Raw genomic sequence first — 22921 nt, forward strand, 5'->3', positions numbered from 1 at the left:
ATACCTCATTCAAATATACTTGCATGATAACCTTTATGTTTATATTGCGACAAACACCATTAAGGTGATATGCATTTTTTAGACCATATCCCCCGAGGCTTCAACCAAGCCATGCCTAATTTACAAGGGGGTGTGTGTTTTTTGTTCAGATCACAGATATCAGATAAGCCGGTTTTCCATCAGCCAGCAGACGACATGAACAGTTTATCAGCACCTGACTATTGTCTCCTTATGGACTTTCTCCTCCCAATACAAGCTGGTGGAATAGTTGTAAAGCAATAGTGAAATACACTTTCATGCATGGAGTGTGGAAAGTAAGAAGATGGACATTTCATTCACAGTGCTACAAATTGTTTCCATTCTATGACCTGTCCAGGTTAGAAGAGTAGCAACTGTCAAACAGAGTAACGCTGCTTTCCCATATCAAACTGCACGAAGGAAATGGAAGAGGAGCTACTCACCACTTCGGGCCGTTGAATGAGAGGTGTGAAATTACGAGCGATGGCACTCTGACCAAAGGTTCCGCGTTAAGCGTGGAGAGAAACCTACTTCATGCCTGTCGACAGTGTTTATAAACACAAGACGGCGGTGACCTATGAACCTCACTGCTGATAGGGTGGGGTAAAGCCAAGGCCTCCTTTAAGATCACACCCTCAAACTAGTCACAGAGCCCTACTGTGTTTCCTTGATTGCAACAGACTTGTCACCTTAAGGGGAGGGAACGCAATTTAAAAGCCGTGAAGCCACCAATTGATTAATTTCAGGGCTATTTGTGAACCGCAATATGCGAGCGGTTAATATACTGCAACAAGTGACTGAAAAAAAACAAAAAAACAGATGGTTTAAAAAAAAAAAGCACAACGGAATCCCCAGTGTGAGTTGGCTTAAGTACGAAGCCTGGAATTCAACCAAAATGTTTTGACTTTCCGTTCAATTGGCGGCTTGTCTCCTTGAGACTTTTTCGTGCAGCCTGTTATGAATGATGGACATGTCCGCCTCATTTCGTGTTGATGGGTGCAAACGGGGAAAACACGGCGGTTTACTTAACTCAATCTAAAGAAACCTTAGAAGATATTACATGATGTCCATTCTAAGTTACCAATGATGTCGCTGTGAAAAGAATCCTTCGGTAACTCACGTGAATATGCTTTCTCCTGCTTGGGCCCCCCCAGTTCTGATGCTGCTATTTGAGGGGCACACTGGAAAAAAAGAAAGAAAAAACCCTGCTGTTAATGTTTCAATATATGTCAAGTTTTTGATAGGTTGCCTTGTATGAAACCAAACGAAGCAGTATGTGTGTGTTTTTGTTGCTGTGGTTTATACTGTAGACACAGTCATAAGCTAACGTAGAAAACGCGCTGAATATTTGTTAGCCTCTCTCCCGACCAAACTGGACCTGGCTAAAGCGTATTTCCCTGAGGGACGTTAACCGAGCGGCACCTCCGAATGAACCCGCAGCTCAGTTGCTCGGCAGAAGGTGACCGTCTTTGAGCCAGATAACACTTGCCCAAGGGTAAAGGGTAACACGTGCTAACTGCATGGAGGCGTTTCATTTTTTTTCTTTTTAAAAGGGAAAAAAAAAAGAAAAGAAAGAAATCATACAACCTGACAACCAATCGAACAAACCAACCTTTGTATAACGTCCATTAGTCAAAGAAAGACTCGAGGCTATGTTCCAAGCTATTTTCTTCCTCGTAAACATCATCAAAACAACTCCTAATTTCATAAGAAACAGTCCAATGGTGCAACTGAAAGGTTGGGCGACATATTTAAAAATGCCCCAGTAATAGATTTGAATGGGGGTGCTCAGGATGTTAAATGTAAAAGAACCCGTTTGTTTTTCAACACTACATGACCGTGTCAATTCCAGGTCACTGATGACAGCAGGATTGCAGTTATTTCTCTCATAAGGGAGTAGCTGATGTCCAGACGCCTAAGCTGCTTCATATGATTCTCACATGACCAATTCATTTGTTTCTCATGTCAGTATCAAGCATAGGACTGCAGGAAAATGGGAAGGGGCAACAAAATATCGGAATGTCAAGTAATGCGGCTTCACATTACGTCCAAGAAAATGCAAAGCCCGTTTAACAAGCATACATGTAAACAAGGCAGTTGGACCACATTTTGTTGGCTCAACCACTTGAAGCCGTAGCTCCGTTGAGCAGGTGCATCAAGAAATTTGAACATTGTGGAAAACGTAACTGGATTTAGCAGCTCACTTCAAAAGGTGAAACCAATCAGATACGCTGATATATTTTACCATTAGCATTGATATCATTTGGAGGATTACAGTTTAGAGTGAAAACCTTGACATGACAAAGCGACTTTCAATACGCGTGCAATGCGTCTCACTTTTTTTGGTTGAAATCCTGAAAGAATTTTTCCATGATATTCTATTTTTATTATCTAATTACTGAGATACACCGGTAGTAACGTTTGGTGAATGAGACACTCGAACAGGATTAGCATAATGATCTTCACATTCTCAAACCAAAACAAAACACAAAATGAACAGAGTAAAGACATTTTTTTTTAAATCTGGAAAAACTTTTATTTTTTGTTTTATATAGCTTAGCAGTTAGCAAAATACAAAAATGAGACAAAAACAGAACTGGAAAGAAGACTGACAAGCCGCAAACACTGTCGTCAAGTTTCAAAGGTCTGCTTCGTCCACTGTCCAGCCCCGGTTTTGAGTTTGTTTGAGGACGATCAGCAGGAAGGTACTTAAAAAAAAAAGAACATAAAAAATATTCTTTCCACAGCAATACAGCATAACAGAATGGACTTGCATTTGCCCATCTGTTGATTGAGACTATTTTGTACGTGCTACTGTAATGTTTCACTGCTAAATGTAGCTAAAAGGCGAAGCGAGGAATACAGTAGAAGTAAGCAAACAGAATAACCACTTTGATAAGTGCTGAACATCCATCCATCCACTATCCTAACCGCTTATCCTCACCAAAAAACAAAAACTGCAGGTAGAGGTCCTTACCTTTTGTCAAAACACTGCAACCAAAAATACACCCTTGAGCCCAAGGTAAGACCACCAAATGCTTTGAAGTCCAGAGGCTCAACTTATTTGCTGAGGACGCAGGGAGGCACTTTGTGTGCGTGTGTGTGTGTGCGCGCGTGTGTGTGTGTGCGTGCGTGTGAGAGTCTGCTAACCACGTTTGGGATGAAATGGGATCAGCTACTGTACATGTGGAACGCAAAGCAGATACATTCTGTGTGACCCGTAATACGTCGGCATGCGAATAACCCTGCAAAAAAATGTTTCTTTGCATTTTTCTTACGTTTAATGTACAGATAACAGCACTTGATATGCCGATCCCAAACATTATTAGTATGCCAGACAAGCGTCTTGCCTAAATTTGGATTGTTTGAGAACAGGTCACAGCATAAACGTACACTTTGTAGGAGGAGCATTGTCAAGCTCCGAATTTTGAGGGGGGGTAGAATATTCTAATCCTTGAAGGGATTGGTTGTTACAGGGCTGTCGTATTACACTGCATTAGTTTGATCAAAGAGTCACAAAGTGTGGGAAGGTTGTGACATGGAGCAGATTTCCAACAGTGTGTGAAAAACAATGAACACGGCAGCCTGGTGGAGCTCAGCCAGTGACCTTCACTGAGGCAAGGCAGCAAAATAGCTGGCAAGACAGGCAGCGCTGCCTTGGCTTACGGGGAGAATTTCTTAGGTGACCTTGTTCGTACCTTGAAATTTGAATTTTTAATCAGCCCTGGAGTCCATTTTCAAAAATGGACTTGACATTGGTAATTGGGTACGGATTTGAAATTGGGACATGTCTGTCATAAGAGAATGCACAAGAAAAAAGTATTCAGGACCCAAGCCTGATGTAGGACATGAAGTTTTTCGTTTTGGTTTGAAAACTGCCATTCCGAACAAATCCCAGGCCTCATACCTTGACTAACTCCGACGACGGAATTTTCCCAAATAAGCCCCAATCTGAAGCAGAAATCCTAAACAGATGCGGCACACAACAAGTGCGCTTTTGGCTCTAAGCTTCCATATCGTTAGTACAGTGGCATTTACAGTATGTATATTTTTTGTTCAAGTCAAGCCAACTGAAGGCAGAAATGATTACTTAAAGCTTACGAAGCAATGACAATGTTTTTAGAACGTTCTTTTTAAGTAGTATCTTAAATATGAGCTATTGACTTTGGAGCAGGTTTTTCTAGTTGGGGACAGGGGCTTTTTTTTTTCTTTTCTTCTTAAAGCCACCAAAACAACTGTTGCTTTATGTTGCACATTAAAACGCTGTAAGCACAGAGTGAGGAAAATTACAGTAAAGTGAATTGCGTTGTTGTGAAACATGACTTTAGAGCATGTTTATGCTTTGTGAACACATGGTCAGATGACTTTTCCTTTATTGTACTCCTCAAGTGTTGAAAGTTCTTCTTTCACTCACCTGCAGGCTGTCAGTGGTGAGCAAACATCACAAGTGACTGTGAGTTAGGGCTGCCACAAACGATTATTTTGCTCGTCGACTGAGCACTAACAGTAGTCGCGATTAGTCGACTAATCGGATAATATATAAATTGCGGCAAATCGCAGCAGCAAGCTGCTGCTCTTATAATAAGCATCATTTGCCTACATCTTAAATTTTTTATGTACAAACTAATCATGAAGATGATCGTACGCTCAACTGGTATTAAACTCTGCAACTTAAGCCATCATTCCCGACATGTTTATAAAGGAGAGACTTAAATTGATGCCGATACTCTGGCCTTAAATTTTTTTAGCTGTAATTCTTGAGTGCGTTTTAAAACTGAACCAAAACTATACACTATGCAGAGTTGCATTAATACAGTGAAATTATCTATGAATACAAAAAGAAGTACTTGTGTACATATTTCACTCTTCTTGGGCACCGAGACTTTTTTTCTTTTTAACGAAAGGTAGTGAAATCAGAGGAGTAAATTGGGCAAATGCTCTGTACTAAAGAGAGCTAAAATAAACACTTGTATTGGTATTTAATTTTGTGTTAGTTGAAATTTTATCACAAAGGGTTTGTTATTCTTTTCACTAGTGTGCATAATTTAAAAGTAGTCAATTGATCTACACAATCAAAATGTGGTATGCTCATGTAACAATTTTTTTTTTTTGCACTATAACATAGTATATTACAACAAAATTATGGATTTTATTGTTATGTGATGCCGATGAGTGGCACTTATGTCGTTTTTGTGTTGAGTGCTGATATTTCCCGGTTCATGATCGCATCACTCCGTTCGCGACTGAGAGGAAGAGAGAGAGAGCAAGTGTGCGCTTCCTGCTTCAATGTCCGCCACAGGCATAAACACACAGTTTTGGTTGTTAATCATTGCGAGTTTACTGAATAATGGCTGCTTAATCCATAGAAGATGCTACGACTGTACTGTTAGCGTACCAAATAGGAGCGTTACATCAAACACACCGTAACGTGTGTGTGCTAACTGCAGCTAGCTTCTAGACACAATTGTGCCTACGTCAGATACACGAATTAGCCCTTAAAGTGTAAGGTTTACATGACACTACTTTACCCACAATGCTTCTGTTTACATCACACGGATTACCACCACTGCGCATGTGCGTTGCAGATAGGAAAACAGCCAGCGGGAGAAGAGCCAGAGACGGCAGTCTTGAAAGAAAAATAAGGTGCCAAATAAATGAATACATATATAAATAAACGACCCGTCGACGATTAAAATTAATTGTCGACGATTTTGATCGTCAACGTCGTCGTGATTAGTCGACTAATCATGGCAGCCCTACTGTGAGTATGAAAGATGGCCATAGTAGTCAACATGACAGTTACTCATAATACTGTATATTGTACTGTTTATTATGAGGTGCTTTCAAGTTAGACTGGGGCCATCAAATATTTCCAGAATTGATAATTCGATTAATCAAATCCCGGGATTAAAATGTATTTTGAATTATTAGACAACAATAGCAATACAAAATATGCATGTGGGGTGCAGATTTGACTTTTGACCACGTGGGCTCGCAATCCTCATTTTATACACCCGTGTATCAATGACTTTGCATGTGTGGCTTTTAAGACAGGGCCTGACCTGGACTGGTGAGTGACGTGGGAGTCGGCACTCAAGTAACACACGCCGGAAGGAGCTGCAATTAACTGATCATGATGCACAAACGCTTTTAATTATTTACATTCTACTTCATTATGTTATTGCTACTGTTTTGAAAAGGTAAATATAGAGAATCATTTTCTTTTCAAAAAATTAAACACATTCAGAGACTAGTGAACAGCAAATATGCGGGGGATTACTGTATGCCACTTATCTGAATTACATTCAGGCGATTAAACTTGGACTGGCACAAACAAGAGAGAAATGTTCATTTCACCCAATGGAAAGAATAAACAAGACTTAACTGTGCTGCTAATCACACTACCATGACTAAGCATAAAATATATATTTTTTAATTGTTCATAACAGTCTAGCCCAAATTTGGGATTTCATTCCTGTTTCCCGATTACATAAACTCAGGCAGCGCAGAGTGTCAACAAGCGTCGGAATTGGGCAAAAACTCACTGACCTTTTCAGCAGCTTTAATGCTCTACAACAAAAACGTAGAGCTCTAGATTACGGTACTGCCAAGAAACCGAAAAAGGGGTTTTGTGTTTGACTCGTGAATGAGAAGCAGAGCGCCTTAGCCATGATGTTTAAACCACTGTCAATTCCATGACATTTATTTTAGGAAGTGTTTCGCAGACAATTTATGAGCGTGTAAAAGCAGTGAACTGGCACACTTAACAGTTGGCGTGTTGTTTTTGTTTCCTAGCTACCTGATAAGCTCATCATGCATTGCATTTTGATCACATGGTTAGGTGAATGCAATGGCTTGATATAATATTGCAGAAAAGCCACTCAATGTGCTTCTGTTTGAAAACACAATTTCTACATTAATAGCGTTAAATCAACTTTAGGACTGGATTTGTCCATTTCTGCTGAACGTCAACTACATTTTATTTGAACAGAAAAATAGAAATCCTTGGTTTAAAAACATACATATCTGGGTAAATATAATTTCGCTCAGGATTCATCTACATGGATTCATAGCATTTTGGAAAGAGATATTCAACTGCCAGATTGGATAAGGAATTGAATTCAGTAATGTGTTAACAATTTTAATAATTAAAATAAAACATTAACTTTGGTACTGCCACTTTGTGGAGTTGCTTGTGTACTTAAATACACGCAACCTGGGTTCCTGTGCATGTAAGTTGTTTTCACATGTTCACACAACACAAACACATTTTTAAAGTTTGAGCTATTAAAATTAAAATCAATCAAATCAATTAAAAACCCTATGTATGGACACTTATGGTACACTGTGGTCTTATTTGTTTTAACTAAAAAAGCTAGAGACACAAATAAAATAAAACCAAACGGTCTAGTTTTTTTTAGTAGGTTCGGTGCATATAATTGTGCCAGCCCAATATTTTGTGGGTTTTGAAATAGTCAAATTGCCCTCAAATGGCTGGCAACAGGGAAATGGCTGGCGGTGAATGACTTAAAATATTTTAAAGGTCTCTTAGACCCTTTTCCAATCTCTGTGTATTCATTTTATAAATATAGTTAAATAACCACGTTATTACGTCCGTGAGTTGTTGAACTGGCCACTTTGAACCAATGCGGTGTAAATGCAACCCTCGATGCGGCCCCTAAATAGACCAGCAGGGCTTAGCTGACGTGCCAGACGAATGACTACTTCCCTCCCGAAAAAGCAAGAGGCGCCATCAGCTTTCTTTGTCCACAAATCAACACGATCACTGTTCAAAAAAACAAAATATCCAACAAGATACTCGCAAACAATTACAGTACAAGTTTGCTCGGTTCGCTGCACGTGGCGAGGATAAACACCGTCGACGCCTCCGTCAAAATTACGGTTATTAAGTGCCAGAATTAGCTACACGATCAGGGAAAAAAAAGGAATTACATGACATAAAAAAGAGAAAATTCCTCCAAGCAGCCTCTTTTGTTTACGTTGGCGAGGAGCAGCTGGCTGCTAGCACGGCTAAAGGATCTCGTAAAAAGCCAAGCAAAACGAGCTAGCAGCAGACGAGCACACAGGAAATGAGTGCAGCCCCAAAACGACATGCTCGCCAGGCGAAATGTTTGCTTGTTGCGCTTCAACAAGTGGCGAGTACAGTATTGGCAAATGTCGGCGTCAGCGAGAGCGCCGGGCGACACGTTGGTGTCCATGTTGTTTGTGGGAGTGAATAGAGAGGAGAGTAAAAGCCTTTTTCGTGTCGTTACCTCACTCGAGTGCCGTGTGCAGCTCCTCTCCGCTCGGTACGAAAAAAAAAAAAAAACTTCCGCATGTATGACGTCAAACGGCGGGAAAGAACGTTCATTCCTCAAACCCGCTTACGCAGAATCCGTGACGTTGCAAAAGAGGCGTGAATGACTTGTTAGGTGGTTGACGCAGGAGAGAACGGCGGCGTTACGGTACTTCCAGACTGCAGCAGGGAGCAGACTGGTCGAACTAGTACAGCAGCGACAAAGCGTGCTATGCACATGGCGATTGATTTTTCTTTGACTGCTAAGTTCATATTTGTGGCTATGAAATACGGAATTGTGGCTCCGAAATACTCATTTGTGCCCATAACGTGCACACAAAATAATGTTTACACGAATGTTTTTGGTTAGTATTCGAGCGCACCTTGCTAGACTAGAGCGACTCGTGGATTGCAATTTCTGGTGAAGGTGCGCTCCATTTGACGTTACAGACGTCCAGCTTGTTGTAGGGAATGATAATAAAGAAATAAAGTTGTATTTTTTTTTAATTTCCTACCCACAAATGAGTATATTCTCATCACAATTTAATATTTCGTGGTCACAAATTTGCTTTTTGCGCACATGCTATATTTATATTGTGGTCACAATTTCACTTTGTATGTGAACAATACAAAAATAAACGTTTACACTGTGTCAAAAGAATGAAAGCAGACGCATTCAAATAAAGGGTTTGTGAGTGATAAGTGTGATTGCAGACGTTTCTAATTTCCCACTTTTCTACACTGTAATTTTTTAACACAATCAAATGTAGTTTTTATTATACTCACATCAACTTGTATAGTTAGCAAGACATAGGAAAGATAACTGTAAAGCTGATGATGTAAAAACAAAAAAAAAGTGTATGAATTCTCACAAAAGAATGACTGAGCACAGGCTGTATTGATTTTTCCCATCGACATCTCCACTCGCAGTCCTTTTTGTTTACTTTGGACTCATGATGTGCTATATCCAAGTAATCAATGGATTGACACGCGCTGCACTGAGCAATTCTTCAGTTAATATGGCATGAAATGATTTTGCGTTCCTTGTTAGGATATGAACAACTGACTTTAGATGTGAGCATTTCAAATACGGGTGATGGTGATTGCGTGCGTGTGTGTGTGTGTAAATGTGAGGGGGGTCATTGTCTCAGCAATTTAGAGATCCAAATTTGATCCAGCAGACTGGAGTTATTATCTGGTGCCGACAGCCATGATGAACTACAGAATTTGACTTGGCCCCTGCCAAACATGCACCCTCACATTACAGAGCAATTTCCTACCGAAGGTTCCCCTCAATGGAGATCACCGACTAATAATCCCAACGCCACAACTAGAGTGTTAATAGGGTGCATTCAACATGTTTGGAAACTCACCAATTTTTGCAATCCTGGTGAAAGCAGTGTACCAAATCAGTTCTCTCGTTAGCGCACGGTTGCAGGTGAGAAAACTCCCCAACAGTTTTATAGATCGACATGAAATGGAGTGAACAAATGTACGAAAAAGTCTCATGGATCTGTCTGAAAATGAACAGGAAGTTGGCCATTTTGGTTTGATGCGCAGCTACTGTGAGCGAATTCCAGGTACCATACGTATTTTGTTAGAAGGCTCTAAAAAAAGAAAAATAAATAAAAAATGTGTGGGTGTCAAAAAAAAAGAAAAGCAGCCCCGACACCAATTTCACGAATCAATGCGGAATTGTGTGAACACGTCTATCATAACAGTACATACAAAAAAGTCTTAAGGACTAATGGAAGGCCGCAATTTGGGTTTGAAGCACAACTATTATTTATTACTTTAATTAATAACGCCTATTGTCAAAATCACCCCCAATTACAAGTAGGTATCCTATTTTTCTTTTTTGCCAACTCCGTTGTGTCAAAGTGTGACGATAATTGTGAGCATTTGCTATGAAAAATTGTTCATCTGTGTCATCCATCCGTCTTGTTGCATGATATGTTGAAAGTGGAATGTTCCATGTTTGAGCACGTGATCGTCCGATGGCGGCATCTGATTGCGGAACATTTCCATGCAATAATAATGAAATTGCATTTTTTCGATCAATAAAAAACAAGTTTCTTGTCTAATTACAAATTTATCATGAAGAAAACAGTCCTCCTGCGTTCAATGCAAAACATTTCAGCAAGGCGCACGGGGTCCAAAGCAGTAATAAAAACAATGCAATTTGCATAATGGCCCAGAAGAGCCACTTATATGGCTTACGCTTCAGGCGACTTTGCTTTGTCACAATGAGAACAACTGGATCAAGGAAAGAAAAAGTCCTCAAGCACGACACTGTGCTTCAGAGTACCTTATGATGTTGGATGACATTTAGAGAGTCGGGTTGGTCTGACTTTTATTGGAACCAAGTTGACGGCACACGCTGACGAGGGGATATGCGGGGAGGTTTCTTTCAAAAGTTCAAGTGCTTCTTGTGCAAAAAAGGTCGACGTCAGAGCACGCCGGTGATATCTTACAGCTCCAGTTTGGGAGTGACTACAGCAGTTGCTGTTTGCGACCCCTGGCGAGACAAAACGCAAGTGACCTAAAGTTATACAAGAGTCGAAGCCTGTTTGGATAAATGTCTAAGTGTATAGTGAGTCGTTTTTTTTCCGCCCCAAGGTTTTGCTTTTATGCACCACCGTAGAAGAGCATCAAATAAGCCATCCCTGTTTCTATTGCGCTTGCTTGCCCTGGAGCCGACAGCAGCTAACTTTGGGTCGGCGGCTGCCGGCCAATCACGTGGAAACAAACAAGCATTCACACTTATGGACACTTTCATAAAGCCAACATGAGTGGGGTTTTTTTGCATGTGGGAGACCAGGAAATGTTTCGAGGACTTATGCCTGAATTTGAACAGGAGGTCGTCCGTTTTGCTATTTTGAAAACTGAAAATTCTCGTCTCCTCCAGTTGTAAAATGCGCGCAGTAAACATTTAAGGCTCACATTGACAAGATGAACTCCTTCATGAGAATAAACCTAAATGAGTCCCAATCATACGTGTGGATCCTAGACACCAAATTGAACAATTTCCCCCCCCATGCCATCAAATTTAGGTGAAGCATGACGTCCAATTTTGATTCGGGATGAAAAAAAGCGTTCGCGGGTCCGTTCATTTGCTGTTGCAACTGTTGTGCCTATCATGCAAAAAAAAAAAAAAAAGACACGTAAATTTGAAAGGAATTCAGTGTGAAAAAAAAAAATTTCAGACCAACTTTTGTTAAATAAATAGTTTCCATGCTGCGTAATGGATTATTGCATCATATCAGAGCGTCCCCGCTTTATTAGTCATGTGGAGGAATAAGAAACGTGGCTTGAGTTTGATAAATGAGAATTCCTGATAGAGACGTCCTTTATTTATTATACATAAACAAAGTTTGGCAAAGAATAGCTTGTGTGTGTCTCTGGTGAATAGAGCAAGGCAGAAAGATAGCGGCGCGCTAACCCACTTGCTCTGGGCCTTCGGGGGCTCGCTGCCTTCTGTGCACATTGTAAGCCATGCAACCATTTCGGGCCGTATGAATGAATAAATCATGGAACACAGAATACAACAAGAGCAAGCCGGCTAAATATTTCATTCTCGCCGCTCGCCGCTGCAACCTTAATTACTGACGGTTACAAAAGATAAGAAACGATTGTACAACATCGTAAAAGTTCATTACACTTCCCCCTGTAAACATCAGAAGATTGTAAAATGTGACAAACAGCACAGGGTGGCACATGCCTCGACTAAAAAAAAAAAGGCCATTATCTGTAAGTTGTCATGGTAACGACCAGTGGTAGCTAGTAAGGAATTACAAATAATTTGCAACCGTGCTTATAGAGGGAGCACTTTTCACCCCCAAAAATCACTCGGTCCCTGCAGGGCGAAGGGACCTCAGGCGGCCGAGAGGGTTCAGACGCCACGCGGAATCAGCAACATTTCATAAATTTGAATTTTTTTTTTCTTGTTGTGCCAAGTAATCCAAACAGGCATTGCGTAAACAGTAAAAAAAATCAGAGTTGATTCAGTGCTTTTCTGCTACGCTAGTCTTGTATTTACCTGAATGTATGTACTTCTACTTCCATCTCTGGTCACGGCATGTAGGATTCAAATTAATTTCTTCAGTTATGTTGCTACTTAAAGGCAAAATGGCGACATACACTTGGTCAGTCGTGACGGTCACAAATCCTTTGTGGCCAAATTAGGACAAATACAAATCAAAGCAGGACAGCTTTATTTATATCGCACATTTCAAACACACGGTAACTCAATGTACTTTACATAGTTGAAAGCACAGCGTTTAATAGCATTTACAAACAAAAGAAAGAAAAAAATTAAAATTACTCGAAGAATGCACAGCGCAAGGAAAGATTTTGGAAAATTGATTTTGAAAATGCCTTGAAAGACCTCTGTCATCGGTATGGGGATAAAAGCATCGCTCTGAACCTAAATGAATGAAAAGGGACAAGACGCACAATCAGCGTAAGGCTGAGCAGCCAGTTAGGGTACAAGATGGACGACTTCCATCGGAGAAGTTGCGCTAAGAGAGTCAATGGACAAGTTTGTTTAGCGATGACATCCGTTGGTTAATGAAGTTGCTTGCCGGGGAAATGTGGCTGGGAAGGCCGTAGTGGGAGAGATGTGCATTCAAATCATAAACTTTTATTAAGGCTCCTTGTCCCACTGACACGATTGAAGGACCACTTGAAAGACTCCGGCAATAAGCATTAACAGCGATTTTATGCGTTTTGCACATACAGGCTTCCCCTTGCAAACATGTTGGAACGGCCAGATGTAGTTCATTCATTTTGCCTGTAGACTGACATCAAATGTTGAACAGGAGAGCTCCCGCATGTCACAGGTGGATGTGTAACCAACATGGAAACCAGAGACCTGTCTAGGGGTGAAATATCACATTTGCCAGGGATTCAAATAGTAGTTCACCATAAACAATAGTCTGCTTAAAAAAAAAAAAAAACCCATCTCAGACACGAATTTCCCTAAAAATAAACTTGGACGACAAACTCCATAATATTGATCATTATTTTCAAACACAATGAATAATTCTGAGTGCGGTGTCGATTCCTTACAAACGCAATATGAGTCGTAAAACAAACACAACACACACAAAATATGATCATTTGTGTCTCTGTATCAACGGAAAGCAAGTTTGTTTCTGGAGGGTGTCGGCATTGCGCCATCAACATATTAATACGCGTTACGCTCTCTTCCTAACAGAAACACACTTCAATCCAATTCCTTCCACTAATGAAGCCATTATTTTTGCCAGTATCAGATTTGGTAGTGTGAGGTTAATGGCTTCATTAGGCAACAAATCGCCACCCAGGGCCTGTGTAATGTGCTTTGCCCGTCCCGCCGCCGCCATATTTCATCATTTGCCGCCTATGAATGTATTAAATTACTGCAAAATAGATTATCCCTGGGTAACGTTGCAATGCTTTTATTGCGGACCGCCATTCGCCGCAACGCTTTATAACTGCAAATGGGTTCATGCCAATAAATTAACACCCAGCGGGCGGGATTCCCATACCGATATCGAAATGTGGACATGATTTAAAAGAGGGACACATATTGACGCGCCGTCTGGATTTAGCGCGGGGAGTTGTTATATCTCCTCCCGTTTTTTCTTGTAAGAGAATCATAAGACTCATACAATTTCCCGCACGGAATGAATTAACTATCGAACCTCTCTAATCTAATTTAACCTACGATTCCCAGAATTGGATTTGCTCGTGTTTTTGGCATCTCGTCTGCTTATAGGCCAATTTACAGAAGAGTTTCGATTGTCTATTATTGTCGGATTGCAACGTGATGTGGTGCAGCGAAATGCCCGGCCAACAAGGCGACGCAGATTTTGCACGCATACAAGGTAATGGAATAGGGGTTGGCCTCGCTAGCTGCGGCCATCCCGATCGCCGCTCGTTTGGAAATATTCATACCAGCAGGAAGACGAAGCTGGCGGTGAGGAACGGGGGCACCTGTGCTGAAAAAACACCAATGACGTCATCGATGATCGACTTGGACTTGACTTTCATCACATCACCGTCTACTACAAAAGATATTGAGTCGTCAACTGACTAATTCGTGGGCATCTGCCGCCGGGACAGGTGCGCCCCAATTGTAAAATGCTCAGTTTGAGAGCAGTGCACTGTGATGACGTCTCGGCGTATCCAATGGGAGAGATGATGGCAGAGTGATTTCTGAGGGACAACTGGAAGAGATTTTGGGTTAAGAATTCTACGGCGAAGGAGAAAATCAATAATTCCCAGTGTCCTAATATCTGGAACTCAAGGCCAATGACGTACCGTGCCGTCGCAAAAACAAGAATTTCTGCGGTACACATAGAAGTGGTCTGCATGGAGCTGTAGCTCAGGGACAAGCCTAAAGAGATCAAACGGTGCCATTTTCGTCCGTTTAGCTGCTTCTCATCTCCTTCTCCCGCTTGTCAAAAGCAAAGCGAGGACTTTGTGTCAAGAAGCTGACATATTTCTGAGTCGCGGCCGACTTTACATCCAAACGAGTGGGGAAAAAAGCAGCAGGCTACCTCCTGTTCAGTCGCTTTGCAACTAGCCCCAAACACGGGCAAGATTGCGCCATGCTGCGTCGTCCTTGAGCCCTCCACCGTGATGGGCGCCGCCGCGCAATGCAAGTGCGCTGTGTAAACAACGCCGAACAGAATATTACGGAGTTAATGGAAAAGGCTTTGACAAAAGCTCCGGGAGCTTATTTATCATTTTTGCAAGACTGTAGTGAAGGGTTTAGTCGGCGTATCACAGTCACACTTCACAAGAATTCAAATGATATGCCGTAACTAGGGACGACGGCATTTAGCCAGTGACTGGACAAAGATGTTTAATTCATGGGTCCCACTCTCTCTTGTTCCATGTGCGAATGTTGGACGATTGCAGTCCCCAAAATGGACTTGGTGGGAGGCCTGGTGGCAATAAAAATGATCATGAAATGTGAGACAGTATTGTGTAAATATCTGCGAGAGAGAGCGCGTCAAAAGCCAACAACGGCCTCTGGAGACAAGTTTTGCTCAATTTCTGATCTGGTGTTAAATGAAAGTGCCGTAAGGCCACGTTTACATTCGGTCCCCGGCGGCCACAGTTGGCCTGAAACAAACACGCCGCGGCTTTCTGACCGTTTGATATATTTTTAGCCCATGTGTTTGCTTCACGCACAGCAGTAGAATGACAAGTCTACGAAGTAACGCTGTCAACTATCGAATAGTGTTAGAATCGATGATTCCACCGATGAATTGAATTTCCCCATAAAACATGTATTTTGCTTAGGTAGTGAGGACTAATTGGTCCGTCTGGATAGCTTAATCAAGCGCATTGTAATTATCCGTCTTTGTTTTGTATGTTGATTATTTGAAAAATGCTCGCATGAAAGCCAGTAGAACAGTTGTTGAAGTTACGGAGTCAATAAAACTGCAGCAATTCCTAACATGAATACACAGACGTTAGTTCTATCTTTATGAAGCTCATTTATTTGCCGCAAGTGTACCTTTCAATATATCAGTGATGAGTCCAAATGAATGATTTCCAAATGAATCAGCCTTGCTCGGATCGTCCACAAAGCTGCTGTAAAAAAGCGGCTCCGACATTGTCACGCTTATTTGGACCGCAGCTGAGTCTGGCTTGTCTCACACCTCGAATGCGATGCAATTCAATTATGCGGCGGATACAGCAGTCATTAATGTGTCGGGTGTCCTGCGCAATGTACAAAGACATTATCCTTGAGTGACGCTAGTTCATGTTGGCACGGGAACTTGAATCACGACACTCGAGGGGAAGTTTGAATATTAGTTCCACATCTGTCACTGTTTTCGTTCCAGTTACTATAATAAGGTGAATATTAATCCTTTAGTAAGGGCACTTTGGAACAATCCCTTTATTATGGGTGAATAAAGGAAAACGTTATCATTATTTATGCTGCTTCCCTTAGCAGAGGTCCTTATTTTTGTGTCTGCCACGGTGTTCCATGGTCCTTCATAAACTCTTTATAATCAACGGTACGGGTCATTTTTAAGACACTTATGGGTTGTCCCAAATGCCACGATACACGCCCGTGTTTTTTTATTTTGCTTCAGGTGTGATTCGGACAGACGTGAGGTCATCGGCATTTGACAAGTTTACGTAACCGTTTCTCAAAACGAGATCATCAGTTCTCTGACTTTCATTCCCTGTTCAACTTTGACTTGAATAATCATTATACAACTCGACTCGTACGACTTGATCTTGAATAAATATGACTTCACTTCACGATTATGACTTTTGCAGATACACGTGGGAGTTAGGTTTGATTAATGACGATCATGGGGGGGCTGCGATTGGCTGCTGACCAGTTGAGGGTGCGCCTCACCTCACATTGGCGACCCGAGTGAGGATAAGTGGTATAAAGGATGGCTTGATTATGAGGGGTGTTCGGAAAAATGTCTTCCGTGACCCCAAGTTTGAGAAGCTCAACCCCGCATGACAAACGGCTCCAGAACGCCAATAAAAGACAAATCCTCCGCCGGCGTCCAAATCGATCCTCACCGTCGTTAGCGCCTTATAAAAACGGCTGAGCTGTAAAGGTAAATGATTTATTTGGGCAACAATGAGCTGATGTTTTTGCAGTTGACCATCACCTTGGCCCGCTTGGCTATCCTCCGCCATTAGGATTTCTACTCCCGTCTCCAAATAATGATCTCCTAGGAGGCCCACATATGACTGGAGACATGCGATTACAGAGAACAAGCTGCAATCGATGGATAATGAATGCCAATGAATCTCTCGCGGAGGAGGGGGAGGCGCAGGATTGCGAGGGCATTGAGGGCCGCTGGGCTTTGATTAATGTCTCGCGATGCGTGGTAACCAGGACATCCCATAATGCATTGCACAGCGCTGTCTGGAGACTTCATTTTCGTCGGCTTCAACCCTCTCTATCCTCTCATCGTTTTTTTTTTGTTTTTTTTTTTTAACTTTTGCCGACGCCTCCCAGCTGACTGAGGCACTAATGGGACCATTAATAGTTTTGCCGCGGTCATTAATCACCCGCTCTGATGCAGTCAAGTCTCATTGTGCCGTCACAAATAATTTGCAAGGGAGTCTTTGTTGCCCTCGTTTCCGCTCGCACTCGCTGCGTAACTCGTGGCATTCAAAACAGCGGGAGCAGAATCTTGCACAAAGTACTGGAAACGGCACATTTCTGACCTTTGCACATTACTACAAAGTAGATAAGAACCACTTAAAAAGTCACACATTATGCATGATTTCAATGATTTCATACAGTTGTCTCCTCTTTTGTCAGGTTTTTTTCCCCACTATGATCTTGAGAGGTAATGCATTACATATTTGCTGAAATGATTCGTAATTGAGTTACTAATTGTGATATAAACACTATTTGGGGCATTGATTTTCTCCCTTTCTGACACTTGGAATAATAAAACATTCCCTAGGCCAGCTTGATCAAGGAAACACTTGAGCTTTTTCTTAGAAATGAAGAAAGCAATCAATTTTATGTAATGGAGCTAAAAATAAGATCTGAAATGATTTGATTTGGTCACTTTTGGTTCATTCACATGGCTCAAACTGATCCAGGAACATTTGTGATGTTCAGGGGGGACAAACAAAAGATAGCAGACAGTCCCTGGAACACGTTTGCTGATCCTGAGAAAGGAATGCAACTAGAGGTTTAAACAACAATCCATTCGGAGCTCCTGCACTAAATCTTGATTGAAATTGCGAATGAGATATAAACGATAATCTTTTGGATAATGACACACACCCACATGGAGCGGTTTTACACATGATTGACGGGCAGAAACTCCAGAGCCCCAACTGCAGTACTTCTAAACAAGCGATTACAAAAGTTAATTTCCCATAATATTTCCTTGCCTGATACATGGTTACGTTGAAAAATGAATGTCTAGATTCATATAGTTAGCCAAATTTGAAGTCTTTTTTTATTTTTATTTTTTGAAACAAATAAAACGTATTTTTCAGCTTCTCTTCCAACCTCTGAAAATTCGACCACGTTTCTTTGGCTAGTAGTCAACCTGAAGGGAAATGTGTTTAAAACCATATTTGATGGAAAAATGACGTTGTCGCCCTGGAGCACCTAAAAGGGTTCAATGTAAAATGGTTGAAATTGTGAGAATCGATCATTTTCAAGTGGTCTTTATTGGGGCGGCTGCGCTCTTGGGAGGTCACAACGAGTGCACATAAGCAATGCCAGGATGAATGGGGAATGGCTGGCATCAATATGAGGCTAATGTCATTTGCTGACGCATCTTGGTCGTTACTGGGGCCGGCATGGAGTGGTCCCCCGCTCGCTGTAATGACTGGCATGTCAGGGAAACAAATGTTATTACAGCGCAATATTAGATAGAGCTGTTATTGCCGTGACAGACGTCGGAGACGAGAGCAGTCAACAGATTGCTCCTGGATTGCATTCGCTCGCCAGCTAAGAGCAGTTTTTGCGCAACTTGCGTTGTGCGCGTTGCTTCATTTTTCTTGGACTTCAAATTGGACATGCAGTGAGAACTTACCTCTTTTTAGGAACTATTTTCAAAATAGGACAGCATAAGGTGGAAAGCCGTTGCACATGCTAGCGGGGGTTCCGCCTCCGCAGCCTCGATCGGCCAATCACAAATCTAATAATATTTGTGAATGACATGGTGAAGGAAGTCCGAATATCATTTCATTTCCATTCCAAAAAATGCTATTTGTAGTGCCTATGTTCATCGAAATGTAGCGTCTCTTTAATCAAGACAACAAACGGTTAATAGAATACGTATCTTTGCCGTTTTTTCTTGTTGTTGTTTTTTGACTGACAAAGAGAATGCTTCCGCTCATGAAATGATAATAAATGATCAAGATCATTTTGGAGTGAATTTATGTTTCAAATGTGACATCCCACTTTATGATTATATTTTTTTAAACAGAAAAAGACAAGTTTCCCTGGATCAGTATGCCAAAATCAACCAATGATCTGGAAAGGAAACATCAGTAATAAAACAATTGCACCCGAATTTCATTATGGATGAGGAACATTTTTCAATGAGGAGCTGTAGTCCTTTTTCAACAGGTAGGCGTGGAAGAGGGTGTTGCCCAGCTTGTCTCTCCAGGCCAGTCTATCCTCCTGCCAAAATTGAGCTTTGTTCAACTGAAGACTCTCAATTTAACTTAGCGAAGACTCAAAACTGACCAGGTGTGAATGCGAAAATGGTCGCTATCTTTTTTTTTTTTTGTGCCCTTTCATCAAAATGCCACGAGGATCAAGAGTTACAGTCCAGGGTCATCCCCCCGCCAAAAGTCAATTTAGGTTAACTGAAGCTTTTAAGTGGCCCGGCCACTTTAAGAGCACCGGATTGACAACTATTGTAACACATACACACACACACACGCACCCAAACACGCGCAGCCATCTTGGTTTTGGAGATGGAGTTCCAGTGGAAATGCTCCCGGCCGTCGGCATTTGACACTGAAGGATGAAAACGCAAGAGAGTGCCCTTTTACCCGTCACTTCCCTTATGGCACTTTTTCACTAATGCTGCTTTTATTTGTGCCGAGTTGTGCCGCCTAAGCCATTCCGTTAATCCATCGTTGCTTTTCCTGCCATTTTTAAAGCCGTCTCCCAACTTGTTATAAAAGCGCATCCTCCTTATAAGAGCCGCATTCAATTTGCGAGACGGCGGCGTCCTTGGGTTCAATTCGTCCTCGATCAATGGAGCACGCGATGCCGGGCTCCTCCGGTGGGAAAGAGGAACGTGCGAGTGACAAGGGAGCTGAGTGGATTTGTCTTCAATACAGTCTACGGGAGGCTAAGACACAGTCGTCGTACTTCAACCGTCGACTGTAATGGCATCCAAGGAGCAATTTGAAAGTGGCGGAATAACATGTTTTTGTTCACTGCGAGCAAAGCCAACTCTTTGTGTTTTCAAGCTTGCTAAACCGGCCATTTTGCTCTGTCGCCTTCACATTTTCAAGACAGAATACACACAGAAAGTTGTTGCGCACAATGGAATCATGTGGATTTAGATCTTTTTTTAAGGAGATGTATGGTCTACTTCAAAAATGTATCTGATCCAGATGTTTTTTTTTCGGTTTGTTTTTTGTTCAACCTCTTGACGAAGTAAAAGCATATTTTTCAGTGTAGGCTCCAAGTTGTCCCCCCTTTTGACTGCTGATTATCCCTGCATTTTTTTTCTTTTGGTTTCAGGTGCAGAACTCTCTAAATGGCATGCGTACATCTCGCAAACATTCCCAACCATTTTTCGTGTCTCCAAAGCCATCCGTCCTCATTTGTTTCTGTCCAATTAATCAAGATTCCGCAGACTCTTTTTATCACCCCTTGCTTAGTGACATTTGAAAAAAAACAGCAGTAAATCTCTAAAGGCCCAAAGAGCCTTTTCAATATTTTCCGACCTTTTACCTCGCAGGAGCGGAAGGAGAAAAGGGCGAGAAAAGGAGAAGGAACAAAGTCAAAAAAGCATCATTAGGATTTTCCCAGCGCTGTCCTTGCAGCTAATTACGCGCGGCAAGAAATTTCAAAGCGAGACGGGGTGTTGCTTGTCGTCGAAAAAGAAAAGCTTCGGTGGTCCTTTTTCCTCGTCTTTCCCTTTTTTCTTGACGAGGTGGATAATGAGCCACCTGTCTTTGCAGAGTCCTGCGATATTTCACTCGGCGTTTCATCTTTTTGGAGCGCCGGGAATAAAACGCAGAGTGGAATGACGGCACGAAAAAAGAGCGAAAAGGAACACTCTGGGCTTTCGCTTTATTTGTTGAAAATGCTCGGCAGACAATGCGCGTTAGCGGCTTGGCTGGCGCCCACCGGAGATGGCACGTCGCTGCCAGTCGCTTCTTTCTGACTCACAGAACAAAAATTCAGTCGATTGTCTTTTAAAACGACGTCCTACTGCGCACTTGGGGAAGATTTTCTGCCAGCCCCTTTTTATTTTGTTCGTTGAGCTCCTACTGATCTGATTTAGTTCAAGTGGATAAAAACCCTTCCAGACCAGTTGTCCTGGGATATGACAACCTTTGTATCATTTGTCTGCTGGCACGTTTGGAAGGCGTTCTTAACGCTATTGCAATACCAAAAAGCTGGAACAGCAAATTTCTTTGCAAAGGACGGGCTTTATGCATCTTAAAAATCTCTCTCAGTCCTGGCCAACTCAGCGGCTTGTTTCGAGTGTTCAGAAATTGAAAACAAAGTCATATAGAATTAAAAAAAAATTTTTTTTGGAGTGGATCATAAATTAGCGCAGGAGAATATTCAAAGGCATGATGACATTATTCGATCAAATCAGATTGACAGCTTCCAAAAGGACACACGTGATGGCTGGGCAGGCCCGCCAGAGATGTTACCATTTCGATTTGACTCTTTGTCAGCAATGAACAAGTCCATGTTTCACACTACGCTATTCACAAAATGTTTGCAAATGTTCCTATGAACCTAAACCGCACTATAACCTTTGAAAGGTGAACTTCCTTTTGTTTTCTTTTTACTGCTACTTTTTGACTTTCTTTTTTACTGTTTTTACTATGGACCGCCGCTGTGTCCGAAATAAAGAATTGGATTGAATTAGAAAGCACATCTTCAATGTTTCAGTTCTGCCCGCACAACTTCTGTTCTCTACTAAAGGAGATGAACGGCAAAATTCATTCATTCTAATTCTGATTAAAACAGGAAACCTTGTGATTTTTTTCCCTTCAGCTCCCCAAAGGTTTGGAGGTCAAATGAAGTTCACCTGTGCAGTAAAATGCATTTTCACATTATCCTGCAAGTTCCCGCTCCTTTCATTTGACTTTCACATACCACTCTTTCAGTCAAATATTTTAGCGTTTGCCTGCAGAGCAAAGCCAGTCTTTTTAGAATTGATAAAAGAGCATCTGCAAAAACAGCTCCATCATCCTCAGTTGATGATTATTTTTCATTCTGAAGGAACGCTATACGGCGACCCATTTAATAGACTTCTGCTACATACTGGCCTTCAAAAAGAGAAGTGCAATTCCTCTGTGAAAAATCTCCCTCCAACGGTTGACTGAAGCGAGCCCTCCAGGGGAGGAACCGATCATTTATCCTTCATCCGCCACCATTAAGGCGAGCCTCATGTTGGTGACCGGTGTACGCGGGTTCCCATCATTGCTCACACTCTCTCCAACATGTCTGGGCTTGTTTGTTTATCGCAGTAAAACATACTGATAGGAATCACTTTGCTTTTTCATCGTTATTAGCATTCCCTTGCCAAATGATTTGCGTTTCGCTAGGCTTTTTCATAACTAAATGAAAGTTTGCAGCTGCATCCCTCCTGCCGGAACGCTTTAAAAGTAAATGGTGCAGCCCCTGAAAATGGTTATTGCAATCACGTGAAATTTGGCAGCCAGATCCAGCGTGAGGAGACCCACACACATGTATCAGTCATCGATACAAATTTGGGTGTCTCTTATAACGGGACGCAGGGAAAAGTCTTCAGGACCCATACCCGAAACCGATCCAGGGGGTCAGCCGCTTTGGTTTGAAGAGACACTTTGTGCAAATACCAGGCCGTGTGATACCAAGAACCCAAATCAGCCCTGGACACCAGTAGCAATAATCAACATGAAATTGGA

The 22921-nt window shown here is 41.8% G+C and overlaps 1 protein-coding gene across 7 annotated transcripts in view; it reads right to left on the reverse strand.

The window, feature by feature from the left end:
* The window catches only part of slc39a10 (solute carrier family 39 member 10), a 30253-nt gene extending 17787 nt beyond the window's left edge, over window positions 1–12466 (reverse strand). Inside the window, exons 1-3 of one of the 7 annotated variants that reach the window (XM_086052008.1) lie at window positions 12354–12466; window positions 10623–10832; window positions 1139–1199 (exon numbers count right to left, since the gene is read on the reverse strand). The gene's annotated coding sequence lies outside the window, so the exon portion shown is untranslated. Of the gene's footprint in view, window positions 1–1138; window positions 1200–2995; window positions 6677–8291; window positions 8346–10622; window positions 10833–12353 lie in introns of those variants that run through there. The other 6 variants (XM_086052007.1, XM_086052010.1, XM_086052006.1 and 3 more) reach the window with 6 other exon arrangements.
* Window positions 12467–22921: the final 10455 nt, after the last annotated feature.

Source organism: Filicampus tigris, chromosome 14 (assembly GCF_054856515.1).
Source record: "Filicampus tigris isolate MCC_2025a chromosome 14, RoL_Ftig_1.0, whole genome shotgun sequence".
NCBI classification, from domain to species: domain Eukaryota; kingdom Metazoa; phylum Chordata; class Actinopteri; order Syngnathiformes; family Syngnathidae; genus Filicampus; species Filicampus tigris.